Source organism: Chionomys nivalis, chromosome 9 (genome assembly GCF_950005125.1).
Source record: "Chionomys nivalis chromosome 9, mChiNiv1.1, whole genome shotgun sequence".
In the NCBI taxonomy this organism is placed as follows: Eukaryota; Metazoa; Chordata; class Mammalia; order Rodentia; family Cricetidae; genus Chionomys; species Chionomys nivalis.
In genome coordinates, this window is record NC_080094.1 from 43,595,320 (window position 1) to 43,617,524 (window position 22,205).

The window sequence follows — 22,205 nt, forward strand, 5'->3', positions numbered from 1 at the left end:
TGGAGGTGGGGGGACTAAGTTGTTTTTGCGGCTCTGAAATGAAGAAGGAGCGAGCTTTTGCTTTGATACGAGGCAGAAAGGGACTAGCACCATGGCACAAGCTTTAGCTATGGCAGGAAGTGGCACATAACCTACAGAACCTAGGAGGACTGCTTGCATTGCAGTTCCCGGACCCAGGGCCAGTTCTCTACTCCTCTGTGGCTATTCTTTCTAGAGACTCAAGAAACCAGTCTGTTTCAGCCCTTGACAAGTCTCTCAGCCATGCTGCTACACTAAAGAAAGAACACAAATACCTCTGACTTCTGAGTGAGGATTAGGAGCATTGAGATGGAGCATGCAGTTTGTGGGAGAGCAGCTGAAGCCGCTGCAATAGACAAGGCATCAGACAAGTACAGGGCATCCAAATGGGCATGACCTTCCAATTTCCTCTAGCTGGACAGGACCACCTATTCACTGTGATGGGGATAGTGGCAAGGACTGGTTTTAGAGGGCCACGCGTTCTGTGTCAGATCTGCTCAGCCCTGGGAAACAGGGGGCTGGTTTTGCAAACCCTGGACTCTGGAGCTTTCCAGAATGAGGATCAGGGTTTGGAATAACCTTTAGACCAGGCAGGTCGGTGGAAAACTCCAGGTCCCCCAGGCACAAAAGGCGCAGCTGGACCTGCTTACAGATGACGGGGTCAGAAGTGATGGTCACATAACTGGCAGCGGCTATAAAGTGACCCAAATCCTGCAATCACATTGACAGTTACAGCTAGAAAACAAGAGTTGAGGCCATCTTTCAGCGGCCACACAGTGAGTAGCTTCCAGGTTCGGCTTGGAAGCACTCCACAGCTCCGTGCCTTCCCAGCTCTTCCTTCATAGAAATTCTAGAGCACCTCTTCTAGCTTCCCACGGGGTGTCATGATCCAGGACTGGGCAAACTGGCACAAACACCCTTTGATTTGACAAAATCCACTGGCCCTGAGTCACAAGTTCACTCTTGTAGATTCATTTGCATGCACTTTGTATTGCTCAGCAAACCCTGAATTCCCTTATAAACTCCTAGTCCAGTGAATCTCAACCTTCCCGATGCTGCGTGCGACCCTTTAATACAGTCCCTCATGCTGTGGTGACCCCCAACCGTAAAGTTATTTCATTGCTCCTTCATAACTGTAATTTTGCTACTGTTATGACTCATAATGTAAATACCTGTGTTTTCCAGTGGTCTTAGGCGACCCCATGAAAAGGTCATTGTGCTCCCTTGAAGGGGGTTGTGGCCTGCAGGAGGTTGAGAACCACGGCCCAGTGCCTCTCTTCATTCATATCTTTAGGAAATATGGGCTTTGGTGATAGGGAGAAAGACTAAGTTTCAATATTCATTCAGAAACCATTTCCCAGGGGTCTAAACTCCTTTACTAAAGCATGGGCTGATGTCAAGGACTGAGGATGTGTCTTACTTCTCTGCTCCAGCCCCTAGCACAGCAGTTCTCAACCTGTGGGCCGCGACCCCCATCAAGGTCAAATGACCCTTTCACGGGGTGAATGGCTAAGACCATCAGGAAACACAGATATTTACATTGTGGTTCATAACAATAGCAAAATTACAATTATGAAGTAACAATGAAAATAATTTTTTGGTTGGGGGGTCACTACAGCCTGAGGAACTGTATTAAGGAGGTGTAGCCTTAGGAAGGTTGAGAACCACTCCTCTAGGACATGGGAGGACAACACCCCCATCCCATAAGACTCTCAAGCTAGAGGGGGGCAGGTGCGGTAGGGGAAACCCTAAGGAAATAAGGTATTCTGATCACCCTCCTTTGGTAAGTCATTTGCTCCAAAAGCCTCATCACTCCCTGGAACACGCCTTCCAACTTGGTGCCCCAAATGCTGTGTCCACCTTGCTCTAGCCCCAGAGGATCAGGAAGACCCTCCGGCATGTTGTGGGAATTCCATCAGCCAATAGACACCAGCCCAAACCGGCAACACCCCCATAAAATCAACTTAATTTAGTCCTTCCAACTTTATAGAAAGCTGCCAAAGGTTTTTCCAAGTGGTTGTACCATTCTCTAAACCTTTAAATGCAAATTGCTGCTTTCCTAATTCTAGTCTCACCAAAGACAAATCCTTGACTATCAGGCATTGGGAATAAGATACAGGCTCCTGGCTGTGCTAAACTTCCATCCTTTCCCGCCTGACTCCTCCTCTTCTTATTTTGAAACAGAGTCTGGCTACACATCTCAAGCTGGCCTTGCACTTCCTCAGCCTCCTAAATTCTGGGATTACAGGCACATGGCCTAAATGACTAGCCTCCCCTTCTTTATGAGCCATGGCTCAAACTAGGAAAAGCCTTTCTCCCTTCCACAGCACGGCTAACTGCTTCCCAGCTGATGGCACGCAGAGCCTGGCAAGTCATCCTGCACTTCAAAGCTGACAGTACTCCGTGACTGCCTAAGTCTCCTCTCAGCACCGCCAACCCATGTTCATAAACAGCTTTGTTTCACGAGGGAAACGCGCGCGCGCACACACACACACACACACACACACACACACTTCACAGGCGCTGGCTCTCTGCAGACCGCAGCTGCTCTACTTCCCCTTAACGTGTCCCAGTTATTTCTGTAAGTCCCCCAGTTTGTCTCACATGTGCTTGGAACAGGTTCTCTCCTAGAAAACCAAGGTCTTAGAAGGCACACAGGGGCAGCAGTACACCATGGGCCCTGCCAGTCTAGCCTGAGCCTCTACATCCATTTAGCCTCCTGAAGTTGCCAGCCTCAGATAACAGTAAGTCTGATTATCCCAGATCAATGGGGGTGGGGCTGCAAGAGAGTCTGTAAGTTGCTGCGAAAGCCGTCCTGTCCCCTTCTAAGATGTGCCCTCGGCTGATAGATAGACCTGGGAGGTTATATTTCCTTACTTGTTCCCAACAACTGATTGAGACAGGATAGTGAGGGCAGTGATGGGGTTCATTTACTCTTTAAAGCTACCTATGAGACTGGGCTAAAGGTAGAGCTCAACTGGGATGCCCTCGCTGTTGAACCCTGATCCCCCCTGGTCTATGCCACCCCCACCCCGGCCTGCCCCCTCACTCCATGCTCACCTAAATGCTCCTTTGGTAAGTCACTTGCTCCAGAAGCCCCATCACGGCCTCTTACTCTGGAAGACAGCATACCTTCCTACTTCACTCCCCACACTATGTCAACCTTACTCTAGTCCCAGAAGATCATAAAGACCCCATCAAATCAGCTCCTGCTTCTGTCAACAGCCCCTGTCTGCAAGCTTGCGGGGGCTGGGAGTCCATGGGACACCCACTCCTAACCCTTCTCCACTCTTTCCCTGTCCCACTTCACCTCTCTCTTAGGAGCACACCTACCAGCCTCATATTTTACTTTCCCCATGCAGAACTGACTTCCTACTGAAACCATACTCTGTACAGCAGATTCGCCTGACCCTTGAAACAGTCTCACTGCATTGATGCCCTATCCCACTGCATCAGTGCCCCTGTCCCCCTGCATCAGTGCCCCTGTCCTCCTGTATCAGTGCCCCTGTCCCCCTGCATCAGTGCCCCTGTCCTCCTGTATCAGTGCCCCTGTCCCCCTGCATCAGTGCCCCTATCCCCCTGCATCAGTGTCCCTGTCCCACTGCATCAGTGCCCCTGTCCCCCTGCATCAGTGCCCCTGTCCCCCTGCATCAGTGTCCCTGTCCCACTGCATCAGTATCCTTGTCCCACTGCATCAGTGCCCTTGTCCCACTGCATTGGTGCTCCTGTCCCACTGCATCAGTGCCCCTATCCTATCCCACTGCATCAGTGCCCCTGTCTCACTACATCAGTGTCCCTGTCCCCATGCATCAGTGCCCCTGTCTCACTACATCAGTGTCCCTGTCCCCATGCATCAGTGCCCCTGTCTCACTACATCAGTGTCCCTGTCCCACTGCATCAGTGTCCCTGTCCCCATGCATCAGTGCCCCTGTCCCACTGCATCAGTGCCCCCCTCATCAGTGTCCCTGTCCCACTGCATCAGTGCCCCTGTCCCACTGCATCAGTGCCCCTGTCCCACTGCATCAGTGTCTCTGTCCCACGGCATCAGTGCCCCTGTCCCACTGCATTGGTGCCCCTGTCCCCCTGCATCAGTGCCCCTGTCCCACTGCATCAGTGCCCCTGTCCCACTGCATCAGTGTCTCTGTCCCCATGCATCAGTGCCCCTGTCCCACTGCATCAGTGTCCCTGTCCCACGGCATCAGTGCCCCTGTCCCACTGCATTGGTGCCCCTGTCCCCCTGCATCAGTGCCCCTGTCCCACTGCATCAGTGTCTCTGTCCCCATGCATCAGTGCCCCTGTCCCACTGCATCAGTGCCCCTGTCCCACTGCATCAGTGCCTCCGTCCCACTGCATCAGTGCCCCCGTCCCACTGCATCAGTGCCCCTGTCCCTGCACCAGTGCCCCTGTCCCACTGCATCAGTGTCTCTGTCCCCATGCATCAGTGCCCCTGTCCCCACTGCATCAGTGCCCCTGTCCCTGCACCAGTGCCCCTGTCCCCACTGCATCAGTGCCCCTGTCCCCCTGCACCAGTGTCCTGGCTTTAGTGAGAAAGCCAGAAACAGTTTGCCTGAGCTGCTGAAGCTGAGGATGCTTGCAGAGCCCCTTTCAGATCCCTGCAATTTTGCAACCACAGGTTGTTTTGTTTCCTTGTTTGTTCATTTGTTTGAAACAGAGTCCCACTATGTAACCTTGGCTGACCTGGAAATCTTTATATAGACCAGGCTGCCTCAGACTCACAGAGATCCTTCTGCGTCTTCCTCCCAGGTGCTGGGATTAAGGCATGTGACACCACACCCAGCCTCAATCACTGTTTTTACTCTGAAGGGAGTTCCAATCTGCATCAGCTCAGGTCTCACAGACTCTAACTCTGCCTTTGGAGAAATCCTGACTCTGGATTTTTGCTCAGGATATGGCCTGGTTTTGCTGCTTCCCAGGTTTTTTGCCAAGACTGCGTCCTATGACTATCCCCGAAACTCCTCTAGGCCCACAGAGGTAGGCTCCAGGACCCAACCCTTTGGTCCTCAACCCTGCAGCATGCAGCTTTCCTGGCTTCCAGCCATCAGCTCCTCCCTCTGCTCTGGCACATGGTTGTGGGATCTTGCCAGGTCTGAATATGCTTGGATGGAGCTATATTTAAATCTCAGAAGCACCAACATAGGTGTCACACACGGAGCCTTATTAGAACTTGTTCGAGCCAGGCGGTGGTGGCACATGCCTTTAATCCCAGCACTCGGGAGGCAGAGGCAGGCAGATCTCTGGGAGTTCGAGGCCAGCCTGGTCTACAAGAGCTAGTTCCGGGACAGGCACCAAAGCTACAGAGAAACCCTGTAAAAAAAAAAAAAAAAAAAAAAAGAACTTGTTCGCCTGTATCCTCTTAAACAGCTAACGCGGTAGGCTCATGGGCACCATGGAAGTTGAACTTGTATCAGTTAGCGTTTGCTGTGTAACAAATCACCCCAAAATATAGAGGCCTGGGACAACAACTATTTAGCCCTCCAGTTATGCAGACCAGCACTTGGGGCTGGGCAGTTTGTCTCAGCTGGATTTTTCTCATACCTATGCGACCAGTTGCCAGGTAGACTGGGATCTGCCATCGATGGGCATGTCTTATCTCTTGCCCACATAGGCACTCATCCTGAAGCACAGCCTGACTGTCTATGCGATGATTGGCAGAATTCCGTGACAGAAGCAGAACTGACCACAGCCCCTGAGGGTCTCAGCACTTACACAGCATTGCCTTCATCACATTCTATGGCACAAAACAAGCGGCAGGTCAAATATGATGACGAGTTTTATATGCCAACATGGCTGGGCATGGTATGTTGGTCAAACACTACTGAGGATATTTCCATGATTGTTTTGTTTAAATGAAGTTAACTTTTAAATTGGAGAGCTTCAAGTAAAGCCTAAAAATTAGCCTCCATGATGTGCTTGGGCCTCATCTAATCAGTTGAATGGAACAAAGACTTACCTTTCCCCCAGCAACAGGGAGTTCTCCAGTACAATGAAAGCCTTCAGATGCAACCTGCGGGTTTTCTCTTAGTCTTTAGACTGCCAGCTTGTTTTGCAAATTTTGTGACTGCGTGAGCTAGTTGCTTAAAATAATTCTCTCATTCACCTGCCTATCCTGTTGGTTCTGTTTCTCCAGACAGCCTGACTAACGCCCAAGCCCAGATTCCACCTCTTGATGGGATGGGTGGCAAAGTCACATTGCCAAGGGCAGGCGCACTGGAGGGGCCCAGTCCCGGTACCTTTGTCAGTGAACCAGCACAAGCTGGAGAACGGAGGGGGTGTGAGCAGAGTTTGGAACTAGCAACCTTTGGTGGCTGACTTTGAACATTGACACTCTGCTGGCCAGGCAAGTGGAACTTTTAGCAATCCCTGTTCTCCACTGTGTCCCCAAGCTTCTACAGGAAGGAAGGGATTACACCACTGAATTTGGGACTAGAGATCTCTCCTACCCAGCTATTCCCACTACCTTAGATTCCTGAGACCTCTACCATCTTCTACCACTCAACACAAAATCCACTAGAGAATAACAAATTTTAAAGAGCTGCACTAATCCACCTGGAAAATCTTATGCACTCTGAGAGAGGTTTAGTCTGATCCCTCACATCTCCCCAAAATAGTTGGCAAAATGGCTAGGACATACTGAACCTCCCAGAAGTGAGCTCTGGACAGACAAACAGGAGGAGTGGCTCTTGCCTGATATAGAATACGCAGAGCCTTCGGATACTGAGACCTGCAGTACCTGCATCCACCTATGCAATGGGTCCTGATCCCAAATAACAAAGACAAGGGGCACAACTCCTACCTGCACAGCCTCTCTTGTGTCTGCCGCATTCCCTCTGGACTATTAGCTCTGCTCTACCCCGCACACCTCCTCCAATTGCTTGGCCAGTTGACTCGCAGATCTGCTTGGGCTCTGTAACTTTGCTTTTCATTTTGCCCCTGGGTTAAGCGTCTATGAGAAAGAATGGATTCCATAAAAGCCCCCCCTACCCCTTTGGTGCCTCATAACTTCAGGGAGACCCAGGGGCCTTCCATTTATAAATCTTCATGCCCACACTTGGAGGGTTTTCCCCTGAGCTTCAGAAGGCTACAATGCAGGCTCAAAGAACCAGCCCTCGGATAATCTTCCATCTGTAGCTCAAACCCTTTGTCCCTCAAGATTACCCTGGAATACTCAAGTTTCTCAAGTCATCCACAATAGGAGCTGGCTTGGCAGACAGCCTCTATGGGCTCCCCCGATCTCATCAAACTATCACTTAGGGTCTAATTTGAGTGTCCGCTTCTAGTAGAGCATAAGGACCCTACCCAGCCCTGTCAGACACAGGCAGCCTGTGATCAGGACGATGCTGGGGCCGGCAGCAAGGGTCAGAGCCCCGGGCTAGGTGAGAGGCTTGCCGACTCTCATTTCTACTCTGGACCCAAACCCCATAAGAAAACACAAGAGGATACAGGCAGGGCTTCCCCTGTCGTCCCAGAGCAGCAGCCAAGGCCTGACAATGAGGACAAGAGGTACAAGGTACCCACATTCTAGAATGAGCAATAAGTGAGTCACGGAAGCCAGGCCGCCTGACTCTTCACTTACTGAAAGTATGGAGACCTATTCCTCCACCCATTCTGCCTAAAGGGAGGTCAGAGGTGGGATGAGGGAGCCTGGAATGAAGACATCCCGTCGCCTGGAACCCGTCACCTGGAATGGCAGGACTTCCCTTTGGCTTTCTGAAACAAAAGACTGGCTGGGAGTTCCAGGTTAACTGGGGAACTATTTTTCTTTGGAAATCCCTCCAGATCCACTTAGGTGTCTTGTCTGACACAAGCGATGTCTTTGTCCAGCCCGTTCTGCATCTCTAACTCGTGCCTTACTCTTCACAAGGACCATCAGAAGCCTCCACTCCAGGCTTCGTGTCTCCTCCCTCAGGCTCCTGCCAACTCCAATGCTGAAGTGGGTCCTTCTGCCTAGGAGTCTGCTGGCCTATCCTGTGCAAGGCCCTGGATTTGATCCCCAGCACTGCTCAAAACAGAGCAAAGTAAAACTGAGGCAGAATGGTAGACAACTGTAGTCCCAGATACTTGGGAAGCTGAGGCAGGGGGTTTACTTATCTCAGGGGTTCAAAATCCGTCTGGGCAACATAGTGAGACCTCGTCTCAAATAAGCCTTTCAAAACCAGCTTGGCAAACTAAAGCTCACGACTCAGCTGTTGCTGCCCATGGCTTGTGTGGTGTGTGAGCTGAGGATGGATTTTACATTTTATTTTTAGACAAAACAAAACTCTGGGACAGCTATTTGCTAAAGCCTGCTATAAAGTCTAGATCACATCTGGCCTAAGGGGACATCCTCCCTATATCCGATACTGCTCAGACTGATATACCTTAAGTCTGTGCCCAGAGTTCCACCCTCCCTCCTTATGCCAGGTCTACTACCTGCATTCCAGAACTCACTCCGGGTGTCCTCTCAGGCTGAACCGAAGCCTGATAGCCTTTCCCTTCTCAGCCTAGATGGCAGGGGGCTGGCTGCCACACGCCCACACAGGCTCCCAGCTGGGTGACCAGAACGTAACAGAGGAAAGGGCAAAAGGAGGGAGATGGCCTGGCATTTCTTCCCAAGTATTTATACTGATGTTAGGTCTCACCCACAGCTACAGGCATGCAGTAGCTATGTGGTCCCTGCTTCCAGCAGTTTTGACCTAAGTCCTTGACCCCTCCCCACTACTTCAAAGGTCTAGTAACAACTTCCATGCCATTGCTAACTTCCAGGCTGCTCTTGATTGACTTTCTGAGTCTCCATCACCCATGTGACCAACTCTTTGCATTTAATTACCTCTGTGGAAATGGCTTTTGTTTGCCTGCTAGGACCCTGACTAATATACCATTCTCCCAAACAGTCACGCTCCCAGAGTTTGCTCAGTCCTCTGCCTTTTACATTTTTACTCAAATAACATGCTTCTATTCATGACTTCAGAAGATGATTCAAGGCCAAGGGCCAAAAGACTGCAAGCAAATCCAGCTTGTTACCTATTTTGTTTAAAAACTAATAATAAGTTTCCTTGGAACACAGTCACACCCATTCATTTACATACTGTCTGGCTGCTTTCTGTTTTAATTTTCCCCGGCAATGACTAGTAACCACTTTTATTTCTTTGACTCGTGTGTGTGTGTGTGTGTGTGTGTGTGTGTGTTGCAGATGAAACCCAGAGTTTCCACATGCCAGCCCTCTCCAGCTGCTTTCCAACCCAAATGTGGTAGAAGGAGAGAACCAGCTCTCACAAACTGTCCTCTGACCTCCGCACATTCGCGGTAGCGGTCACTGCACATACATGATACATGGGCATACATACAATTTTTAATGTAATTAAAATCTTTTAAATGCAGAATCCAAGGCCCCATCCCAGAAGCACCCAATCAGAATCAGCATTTTAACAATGGAGCATAGTACTGCTTGAGACGTGGGTAGGGGCGTCAGAGAAGTGCCACCCAGCAATCCCACCTGGTTTCGGTGGCCTGTGGCCTTTGTTCATAACTGGAGCTTCATCCCTCTAAGACACTGGGGCCCCGGCTGTTCCCATCAGGGGAGGCTTTCCACAGCTGGCCGCTTGCCCAGTGCTCTGGCAGGTCCTCAGCACAGGAGACAGCTCACTTCCTCCTCCTTGGAACCGCTGGGGCTGCTCACAACAGAAACAGCTGAGAGTTCTCCGCTGCCCAGAACTAAATTCTTTCCAACGTGAGTAAAGATGTGTCTGTCCAAATCAGGTTTCTTTGGAATTGGTATTTATTTACGCACCCACCCACTGGGGCTTCTGGGTGCCTGATACACTGGCCTAGTGATATAAGTCAGGAAGAGGCAGCCATTAAAGGAAGAGTTGGGGGAAAGCCAGGAGCTTAGCTGTTGCTGCCTCTGCGTCTTTGCTCCCTCTGGAAATCTTCCAGGTCACATCTGGAAACCACATCTGGAAGCCATGATGTCGCTGGACTTCTCAGAGCAAAGAGGAAGGAGGGGGGACGTGTACTGACGTCAGGGCAGACCACCCAGGAGCCTGTAGCCAGAGCACATTCCTGTCCCCACTCCAACTCTGACTCCAGCACCTGATGAGGACAGAGCCAGCTCCAGTCCAGCACCAGACACTGATGACGTCTTGAGCCGTCTTCTGCCGTAAGCAACAGAGGCTCTGTTGAAGCTGAGACACCCTCCTCTGTGGATCCTTCTTTCTCTGACTTGTGAGAGCAATCCTCCCCGAACCAGAACTCTTCTTTCCCAGTCTCTCCTAGAGCCTCCTCTGTGTAGCTAATGTCTCTTAAATTAAAACAAACATATGAATAAATAAACCATAAACTCATGAATAAATGTGCGGCCCAAAAGCTTTATAAGATGCTTTCCCCCGGCGAGCCTCCACGGCAAGTTTAGCCTTCCTTTGTTTTACAGCAATCCACAAGCCTAAAAAAGACCTGGACAAGATCTCTCAGCCTAGAGGGGCATGGGCCTCAGGGCTGAAAGCTCACCTCAACTGCCATCTATCAGGGCCTCCCATCTTCCCAGTGCTGGCCTCGGAATCACCCAGACCATCAGAAATGTCTTTTGTCCAGCAGCCCCTTGCTGACATCCCCAGTCTGGAAATGGTTATAGCCCGTCACTGACCCAGAGGCTGCAAACTCAGAGACCTTTTTCCTCTGCATCCCCTAAAGCCTCCCCTCCCCCTGATCTACCTATCTTGGAATGCAGCAAATCCCATGACTCTTCCTCGAGAGTCACTAGGGAGATCCACTCTCAGCCAGACCTCCAGTCCCTTGGCCTCTTCTAGTCTCACTTCCGCCAACTTCCCTTGCACTTTTGTGATAGATTAATTGCAGAAGTGACCAGTTATTTTCTTCCCTACGTCACACCCTTTGCAATGTGACTTTGTTTTATCATCTCCCATAAAGAGACAGAGAGCATCCTCCTGCCTCTTTGATCTGGGCTGTCCCTATGGATTGCTTTGGCTACTACAACCTGATGTGCCAAAAATCTGAGCCTAGGCTTCCAGAGACCATGTGAATTTCTACTTCTCTAGGAAATCTGTGTAGCCACTATAAAAGTAAGCCCTCAAGAGTCCTCTGGGGGATGAGATATCATGTGACCCAGGGATCCCACCCACCCAGGCAAGTCAGTCAGATGCCACGTGAGGCAGCCACCCTGAACTAGCCTCCAGCCAACTGCCCATAGAGGTTTGAGAGAGCCACTAAGATTGGATTACCAACCTAGACCAAAGAAGTATCCAGAAGATCCATACATTAGTGAGAAATAATAGCTGACTGGGGTTGTAAGCCAATAGACTCTGTAAGGCTGAGGAGCTAGGTCAGTTGGTTAAGTGGTTACTGCATAAGCATAAGGGCCTGAGTTCTACCTATAAACCACAGAAAAGCTGGGCATGGAGGCACGTGTTTGTGATCACAGGGCTGAAGAGCTGGAGGCAGACATGTCTGGGACTTGCCAGCCTGTCAATCTAGCCTGAGCAGTCTTGAGTTCCAGATCCTGGATCAAAAGGCAGAGTACGGCCAGGCGGTGGTGGCGCACGCCTTTAATCCCAGCACTTGGGAGGCAGAGGCAGGCGGATCTCTGTGAGTTCGAGACCAGCCTGGTCTACAAGAGCTAGTTCTAGGACAGGCTCCAAAACCACAGAGAAACCCTGTCTCGAAAAAGCAAAAAAAAAAAAAAAAAAAAAAGGCAGAGTAGGGCCCATAGTGGTGCACGCCTTTAATCTCAGCACTCAGAAGACAGAAACAGATAGCTCTCCATGAGTTTGAGGCCAGCCTGGTCTACAGAGTGAGTTCCAGGACAGCTAGGACTATTACACAAAGAAAATCTGTCTCGAAAAACCAAAAAGAAAAAAAGAAAGGGAGGGAGGGAGGAAGGAAGAAAAGCCAATATGAGTCTTTTCTATCATATGCTATGAAACTTGTGTTTAGAACAAGGAATTGAAATCTTTTTTACCACGCCCACATTGTAAGATTTATCCAAATGTTTTAATCACCAGCACTGCCCAGTAAAATCTTTGTTTACAGGAAGGTCCTCTGCGGTTTCCGTGAATTTTAGCGACTAGAGCTATGACTCCTTTCTCCTTGGGAGAATGACCTTTCCCTCTTCCTTCATTTCCTGTGTGCCAATTCACTTCAGACTTGCCAATTAAACTAAGACCGTGACGCCGGATCCCAGCCAATGGGGAAAAGACACAGTCACCACCTGAGTTAGAATAAAAACAAATGCACTTCCTGTCTCTGTGTGTTTACTCTTCTGAGTTCACCCTCTTGATCAAGAGTAAAGTATGCTGTGGTGGTGTCTGCCTTTAATCCCTGTACTCAAGAGAATCCCTGTATTTGAGGTCAGCCTGGTCTACAGAGTGAGTTCCAGGACAGTCAGGGCAACACAGAGAAATCCTTTCTCAAAAAACAAACAAACAACAAAAGCGTAAAGCGTGCCTTGTCTAGACACTTCAGATGGATTAGTAGTCTCTTTCTTTGACCCCGAACTTATTTTAACATCATCAAACCTAAGAACTGAGTTCATTCCCAGGACCTACATGACAGGGGACATATGGTCCTTTAATCTTCACACACATGTCATGGTGTGTATGCATCTAGAAACATACACACACAAAACATAAAAAAAAAGTGGATCTGCCCTGAGGGAATAATACCTGAGATCAACCTCTGGTCTCCACAGGTATGTACACATATGTGTGCCTGCTTCAGCACACTCATACACACATGCTCTCAGGTGGTTTGTTCCACAGCAAAAACAAATTAATAAACACTTCCCTCTGCGCTGACTATCAGAGACTTCCTGGATGAGCTCTGCACTGTAGGCAACAAGTTTCCCTAACAAAGGTAATTGTCCACAGTTTTCTGCAAAACCTAGACTCCACAGCATCCCAGCCTGGCTCTGGTTCTAAATCCCATTCCACCCTCCTTTTCGCATCTCTCAAAATCATTCTTCCTTCAATTCCAGCTCTACGTCACTCTGCAATGGCCTGGTTTTCTGTTGTTATTTCAGCTCCTTGGCTGGAACCCCTCACCCTCACTATCCAGTGCAGGACATAGCCCAAGCCATGCAGCATCCCTGTGAGGTGAAGACCCACCTCCTCTTGTGGGAAGATAAACATGGCACACACTTTTTGGACACCACCTTAAAAACCTCTGGATCAAAGCTGATCCTCCACCCAGAGCCGAGGGGCTTTTCTAGGCAGGCTTCACCCTGACCTGGCACTTTAGGCTTCACCCTGACCTGGCACTTCCTGTCTTACTTAGTTAAACACCATCAGTTTAGCAAGGAAAGGGTTTATTTCATGGAATAGATTGTACTCTATCACCGGGGAAGTCAGACCAAAAACTCCAGCAGGCCAGGAATGTGGAGCCAGGGTCTGATGCTGAGGCCATGGAGAAGTGCTGCTCACTGGCTTGCCCCTCGTGGCTTCCTCAGCCTGCTTTCTTTTTTTTTTTTTTTAATTTATTTATTATGTATACAATATTCTGTCTGTGTGTATGCCTGCAGGCCAGAAGAGGGCACCAGACCCCATTACAGATGGTTGTGAGCCATCACGTGGTTGCTGGGAATTGAACTCAGGACCTCTGGAACACCAGGCAGTGCTCTTAACTGCTGAGCCATCTCTCCAGCCCCATCAGCCTGCTTTCTTTTATCACTCAGAACTACCTGACCGGGATAGTACCACTCACAATGACCAGGACCTTCTTGCATCAATTATTAACAAAGAAAATGCCCTCACAGGTCTCCCCACAGGCTAATCTTATGGAGGCATTCTCTCAATTGAGATTCCCTCTTCCAAAATGACTCTAGATTGTGTCAAGTTGACAATAACTAAATAAATACCCTAAACACAACTAGCCAGCACAATCGACCCCTGGTCAACTTGACACATAATGCACCTCTATTCAACTGGCCTTTCCTTATCTGTCCCCAAGATGGTATGTTAATGTTAATGCTGTAGCACATTACAGTTTTTTAAAATTTTGCAATATTTTACAAATCAGACATTTTAAAAGTTCAATCTTTTTCAATGTTTAAAAGTCTTCTAAAATATCCAAAGTCTCTCTAAAATTCCAGAGTCTCTTAAACTGTAGGCATTCATGACAGGGAAAATAAGTCAAACACTTTCTTATTTCAAGAAGGAAAAACCAGGGCACATTTACAATCAGATCAAATCAAAATCAAACTTTGGTGTTTGATGCCTGCCATCCACTCATGATCCTTTGGGTGCCAAAGGGTTAGGACAGGTCTACCTCTTGAATTCTGTGATCTAAACCACATGGAGCTTGTCATGTAGGCTCAGGCTAGCTCCCCTCCATGGCTGCTGCTGTCCTTGGCACTCATTCTATGGTGTTAGCAACTCTAAAATGTTGGGGTTTCCACTGAAACGGGGCTGCGCCTCTCTTCAGGATCTCTGACCTCGCCATGCAGTGCCAAGCCAAAACCTCTCCACGACCCCTTCAATCCTGGGACTTCTACATCACCTGCAGCTGTCCCTTCACCAGAGGCCTCTCCTGACTGCTCATGCTCCCAAGCCTCAGCCACTCTCAGTGATTCCTTTATGCCTTCAAAGCCAGAACAACCTGGGAGATTCTTACACATTACCAAGCTTACTTTCCAGCACAAGGTGTTCACCTCTGAACAATAGCTTACCCTGAGAAAATGCTCCTAAGAAGAATATTTTGTTTGTTTTGTTTTTCAAGACAGGATTTCTCTGTGTAAGAGTCCTGGCTATCCTGGAACCAGCTTTGTAGACCAGGCTGGCCTTGAACTTACTGAGATCCACCTGCCTGGGATTAAAGGTGTGTACCACCACCACCCAGTGAGATTTTACCTCAACACTGTTGGTCTCTTCTAAACACTACTAATTTCTCAGCGCTAGCTAATGGCCATTGATTGTCCCGCAAAGCAAAGATTTCACCTTAGTCATGCTGGCTTCTTTTTAATCACAGCCAATTATTCAGCTCCAGCTGACCAGGACCTCAAATTCTTAATTCAAAATATCGTTCAAATAGCTCTGTTCGTCTTTGCCTCCCTACGAAACTTCACAAGTCGGGTCCCCACCATCTGCATCGCTCTCACACAATCATCTAAGTCCCCACAGTCGCTCATTAAGCCCTGAACACTCAGTAGCTTTTCCATTCCAAAGTCCTTCCACATTCCTCCCCCAAACACAGTCAGTCACAGCGATACCCAGCTCTTGGCACCAATTTCTGTCTGGGTTTGGGTGTCTGTTGCCGTGATAAAACACTGGGGTAGTTAGAATGAAGGGGTTCTATAGGCTCATAGGGACTGGCACTCTTGGGAGGCGTGGCCTTGGTGGAGTAGGTGTGGTCTTGTTGGAGGAAGTGTGTCATGGGGGTAGACTTGGAGGTCTCAGATACTGAAGCCTGGCCCATGTGGTTCACTTGCTCTTTCAGCTGCCTGTGGATCCTGACATAGAACTCTCAGCTACCTCTCCAGCACCACGTCTGCCTGCTTGCCATCAAGCTTCCTGCCATGATGATAATGAACTAGACCTCTGAACTGTAAGCAGACCAGATAAATGTTTTCCTTTATAAGAGTCACTGTGGTCATTGTGTCTCTTCACAGCAGTAGAAAACCTAACTAAGACAAACACCATGACCAAAAGCGACTTGGGGGAGAAAGAGATTATTTCATCATTCAGACTGTAGTTCATCATCCAAGGAATTCAGGCCAGGAACTCAAGCAGGACAAGAGACAGGAACTGATGCAGAGGTCGTGGGAGAGAGCTGCTTCCTTACTTGCTCTACATGGTTTGCTCAGGTTGCATTCATATATATATATATATATATATATATATATATATGAATATATATATCCAGGACCACCTACTCAAGGGTGGTACCAACCAATGGACTGGGTTCTCCCACATTAACCATTAATAAAGAAAATGCCCCACGGGCCAATCTTCTGGAATTGTGGTTCCTTCTTCTCGGATGAATTGAGATTGTGTCAAGTTGACACATGATTCCTGAATACAGAGAAGTAGAATAACCAAGGGGGCACCTATCTCAAGCATATGAAGCTCATAAATACGCGGAACTTAGAGTCTGTGGGTCTCCCTTGACTATTAAGAGATAGGAGCCAGTGGGTAAGTGCTTGTTCTCCAGAAGACAATTCTGAGACATTTCAGGGTTTCTGGGGAAGGTCATGATGGCATAGAGCCCTAGATACCCACAGCATTTGCCAGTGTGCTGACCCTCTTCTAGGATTCAGTCTCCGTCCACTTCCTGGAGTCACATTCTCAAACAAACTACCTCTTCACAAACCTTTTCCTCAAGCTCTCCCTCGGAAAGCCCTGGCCAGGATAACAGCCGAATGTCAGAGAGGTTAGGTCATTTGTTTAAAATCACATAGCTTGGGCATGTACCAAGTATATTAACAGAGAAGGTGAGTATCTGTACGGAGCCTGGATCATTCAGGATATGTCAATCATCTTTGATCACGTTCAGTCATATGGCTAAAATGGAGAAGATAATGGCACCATTTGTAAATGGCTAAACCAGAGAAGTCTAATTATGTCACATATACATAGCCAATATACATATACATAGCCAATATTGCTTGGTTAGTTGAGCAATGTCTCTCCCAGCATGGTTCTGAAAACATAAACACAAAAAGTGGTATAAATAAGTCAAATTGAATTTTTAAAGATTTACTTATTTGTTTTTAATATGTGTAGGAGTGCTATGCCTGCATGCATGTATGTGTACCTCGTATATATACCTTGTATGTGTACCCACTGCCCACAAAAGTCAGAAGAGGGCATTGGAGCCCCTGAAACTGAAGTTACAAATAGTTGTGCAATGCCATTAGGTGCTGAGGACTGAATATGGGACTTCTAGAAGAGCAACCAGTGCCTTTATCCAGCTCCTCATAGTCGATTTTTTAAAAATATTTATTTATTTATTATGTATACAATATTCTGTCTGTGTGTATGCCTACAGGTAAGAAGAGGGCACCAGACCTCATTACAGATGGTTGTGAACCACCATGTGTTTGCTGGGAATTGAACTCAGGACCTTTGGAAGAGCAGGCAATGCTCTTAACCTCTGAGCCATCTCTCCAGCCTCTCATAGTCGATTTTTAATGATTCAGTTATGTAGTCGGGTTGGGGAGTGCACCCCTTTAATCCCAGCTCTCAGGAGGCAGAAGCAGGTGGATCTTTGTGAGTTTGAGGTCAGCCTGGTCTACAGAGTGAGTTCCCAGGACAGCTAGGGCTACACAGAGAAATCCTGTCGTGGAGAAAAAAGGTTACTACAGGTAAGGCTTCAGATCCTTTGCCTTTGTCCTGTTTCCGCTGAGGCAATGGCCTTTTCCGTACTCTTAGAGCGCCTTAGGTATTACTCATATTCATGAGCTCGTGTTCTAGAAGTGTGTTCTTGCAGCATGCATTTTCATTTACCGGCTTGTCTTGGGGCTTTCTTTCATACCACATGAATTTTTCCTAGAATCTGAACAAATCATAGTCACTTTCCTTTCGGAGGATTCTTAGGGTGCTGCTAATCTCCTAGCTTCGACTCCTCTAACACCGATGCAATCCTGAGCTGACTTCTCCAAAGCTTCAAATACTGACGCTGACTTATCTGCATAGCTTCACACCCCCTCCCTGACACAGTTAACTTTGAACTCTGTAAATCTCGAGTCAGAACATAACCAGCGAAGAAGAACGGGCAACAGGGCCAGGAGAGAGAGATCGGGTACTGTGGTGGAACAGTATGCTGGTTAGTTGTTTATCAACTCGACGTGAGCTAATGGGGAAGAGGGATAGGAGAAGATGCCTCCATCAAAATGGCCCAGGCAAATCTGTGGAACATTTTCTCAATTAATGATTGATGTAAGAGGATCCACCTCATTGTAGGTGTTGCCATCTCTGGGCATGTAGTCCTGCATTTTATAAGAAAGCAGACTGAAGCTGGATGGTGGTAGTGCACACCTTTAATCCCAACACTCCCAAGACAGAGTCAAGCATATCTCTGTGAGTTACAGGCCAACCTGGTCTACGGAGAGAGTTCCAGTACAGCTAGGGCTACACAGAGAAACCCTATCTCGAAAAGACAAAAAAGAAAAGAAAGGAGGTTGAGCAGTCTAATGATTTGCTTTTTCTCGTGACAAGGGCACAGGCCCAGAACCAAGCTCAGCCTCCCCTCAGTCATGCTTCCAGAGCTCAGAGTCTGGACAGCTGAGAGCACAGCCATAAGGAGTGGTGCCGATGGCAGCTAGTAGGCACGGTTTCCTCATGCTCAGTCCTTCTGAGGAATCTCATAAGGCACCCTGTAACTGACCAATAAACTTCTCTCCACTTAGGCCAGAGTTAGTGCCTGTGGTTGGTGACCAAATGCCTTGGTCAGTAAATGCTATGACGAAGAGACCAGAGATCTGGGCGGTGTCCTAAGTCATTCTGGTTCATCAGGTTCCAGATAGTGAGAGGGAGATGGTCCCATGACCAGCTCAAGTCACAAGGAAGAGAGCTATTGAGTAGGGAGGGGCCCTAAAAGGGCAGGAAATCTGACCCAGCTAGATATGCTAATTTTAGCTCTGGTTGTTGGGGGCTGAGGCTCACCGTTCTTGCTATATTCAGGGGTAGAGCGGGGCTAGCTCATGGTATTTAACCAAATGCACAGAGCTGGATTCTCGTAACCTAGAATGGACACAAGGAAAGGGGGCAACGAAGGGTCTAAAGTGCAGTCTGGGCCTCAGGGGTCCTTAACAAGGGCAGACTAACCCGATGTGAGATACAAGCTGAGGATATGGCCCAATAGAAGAGCACTCACCTAGCATACGCAAGGCCTGGGACTCCATTCCCAGCCCTGCACAAAACATAAGGGAAAAAAAGAACCCTTTAGAGGTCGTGGGTATATGTATAAATGTATGTGCAGGCACAGATATAGACACACACACGTGCATACATACACACACACACACACACACACGTGCATACACAGACAGAAAGAGATCTCAAAGAAGAACACAGAACAGAGATGGAAGAGTGCCCAGGGAGCTCCATCAATAAGGAAAAAGCCAAAATGTAAGCTGGCCGAGGTCACATGAGAGCCTTTTGTGGAGGCCTTGAGTAGGCTGCAAGACGCTTTCAGTATCGAGTCAGCCTGAGTGTCCAATGATTCGAATGTATTGGTTAGCTAGACAGTAAAAAAACAAATTCCTTCAAAATAAAGAGGCTTTTCTGGGCAGTGGTGGTGCAGGTTTTTAATCCCAGCACTTGGGAGGCAGAGACAGGTGGATCTCTGTGAGTTTGAGGCCAGCCTGATCTACAAAGTGAGTTCCAGGACAGTCTCCAAAGCTACAGAGAAACCCTGTCTCAAAAAAGCTAAAATAAAATTAAAATAAAATAAATAGGCTTGAATGTCATGAATTTACGAGTCTAGATCAGCTAAACCACCTCCTATTGTCTGGGCCATCATGACACCTGATCAACTATGAGACAAGGAGGCACCTTCTGATATTGCCTGGGCTCGCTGGCATGTTTCAGCCCCTGTTAGTGGCTGGGCTAATTAGGCCTGATCTAGAGCCCGCCCATCTCTATCTCCCTGAGATCTCTTACCCTCCCATAGGCTCACCTTGTTCACACAGCAATGTCTAAGCAACCATGTAAAAGCAGATGGGGTCTTTTAAAGCCTAAGCTCAAAAAGGACTCGGCATGACTTCCAGCACTTTCCACTGGCCAAAGCAAGCTACAGACTCGAACCAGAGCCCACTCCTCATTGGAAACAGCTATAAATCCACCAGGTACAGGGTATCAGTTCAGATTGGAACAACAAGTGGGGACCACCTTGTTACATGATAGTGGGGAGTTTGACAAGGAATCTGCCCAACTCTGGGATTTCAAGAAAATCTTTAAACTACCCATTTGTTCCTTAGAAGACAGCCGATGGCCCAGCTCTCCAACGGAAACTCCCCCCCCCCCCCCCCCCGCACTCCTTCCCCTGAGGTCCTCATGACCACATAAGTAGCAAACACTGCTCTTGGCTCTTACTACCTGCAACCAGCAGCACCCGTGGGTCTTTGCCCACGCACTTCCTCCAGCCTCTTGACCTCTTTCTGTCCACCTGGAGTCAGCAGTTACTGTCCTACCCCAGGAGTCTGCTCAACACTGCCCAATTTGTCCTGCTGTGTAAAATGGCTCCAGTGGCCCATGTGTTAAAGATTTGCTCCTGGCACTGGGAGACAATGTAACAAAACCTTTAACTGGTAGGCTTAGCAAGGACTCCTAGTCTGGAGTGTGCCCTCAAGGAAGGCTGTGGGACATGGTCTCTTTCTCCTTTCTAATTCCTCGCCACCATGAAGTGAGCCGTTAACCCTACCACACACTTCTGCCATGGTGCACACCCATTGCCCAGGCCCAAAGTCATGGAGCCAAGAGACCTTTCATCTTTTTATGCTGATTTATTCATATAATGATTTATTATAGTAACATAGTAACCCAGTTCACAGGCTGCATTCTTACCTGGCTCATTTCTCACATTCCTACTGAAGGTCCTAAGATCTCTTTAAACTTAAGCTACTTACACCAGAACCTTTATCTCCCAGGCTCTTGCCACCTCCAGTGAAACCAGCCCACCAAGCTAATGATTATTCCCCATAGGCACGTCCACGCCAAACCTGTTCTCTGTTCAGTGGTTCAAGTAACCACAGCAGGACTTCGCTCATTGAGAAAACACCTCCACCTCCAGTCATGCAAACCAGAGACACCTACAAAGCAGCATCTTCTTGGAAATCCTCCTCACAGGCCTAAGGACTCTTGTACAGTGACTGTCAAGGCCGGGTGGTAGTGCCACACACCTTTAATCCCCGGACTCCATAAACCAAAACAGGCGGATCTCTGTGAGTTTGAGGCCAGCCTAGTCTATAGAGTGAGTTCCAGGACAGTCACGGCTACATAGTAAAACCCTGTCTCAAAACACAAACAAACAAAAAAGCCAAAAGTCATGACTGACAAGGCCTTCTGTTGGAGAGGGATGGCATATAGGCCATTCTGTGCACCATCTCAGATAACTAAATAAGAGTTAGCTGGAGGCTCCATACAGACTTAGGGTGTGGGGTATATAAATAGTGAAATCTACTTTAGAGGGAATTGCAATGGCCCTATATCTACCATCGTGGCTACCGTGGCTATTCTGGTGAAGTTGGTTTTTCCCTCAGCACTCATGTCCTACCAAGCCCTTTTCTGTCTCTGGATGCCTCCTTGCCCCATTCCAGAAAGCAAGCATGCACAGAGGGCGTGATTATTCATGGATGAAGAAATAGGTTCTAAGCTGGGAGTAGCTTTCCCACTTTCCCAGCAACACAGAATGTATAAGAACAGAGTGAGGTTTTTAATCAGGTCCCTCTGACACCCGAACCCTGTCCTAAGTCTTTTTGTTGGTGGTGGTGGTGGTTTTTTGAGACAGGGTTTCTCTGTAGCTTTGGAGCCTGTCCTGGAACTAGCTCTTGTAGACCAGGCTGGCCTCGAACTCATAGAGATCCACCTGCCTCCCGAGTGCTGGGATTAAAAGTATTTGCCACCACTGCTCGGCTTTTTTTTCTTCTAAATCCTTCTTAGAGAAGAAAGTTGTAAGCAGTTCTTCTAAGGGAACAACTTAACGCCCTGTCATTGCTGCCTTGCTGTTAAGAAGCCTTTGTTGGCCTGCTGATGGTGGCACATGCCTCTGAGTTCGAGGCCAACTGGTCTACAGAGTGAGTTCCGGAACAGCAAGGACTGCACAGAGAAACCCTGTCTTGAAAAAAACCAAAAAAAGAAAAAAAGGGAGGGAGGGAAAGGAGGGGAAGGAAGGGGAGAAACAGTTGGTTATCTTCTCCAGTCAGGTGGAATAGAAGGTTCTTTGAGAGCAGCAAGGAGCCATTCTCCATCCCACAATCCCCCTCTCTGCTGGGCCCTCTTCCTAACCCCTCTCACCCCACCTTGGTCCTGGATTTCAGTTACTTTCTGTCTTTGAGCAGCTGTTTCCCAGAGAGGGCAGAAAGCCTCTGGGAACGCCAGAGATGAGATTCCAACTAGAGCAGGAGAGCCTGGGACATTTCCAAACCTCAAAGTTATGGAAAAACCCCACTGAGGGCTTCTAGGGTGGTGACTCAGCACACCACAGGCTCGGGCTGCAGTGGGGACTACAAACCCTAGCCTAGG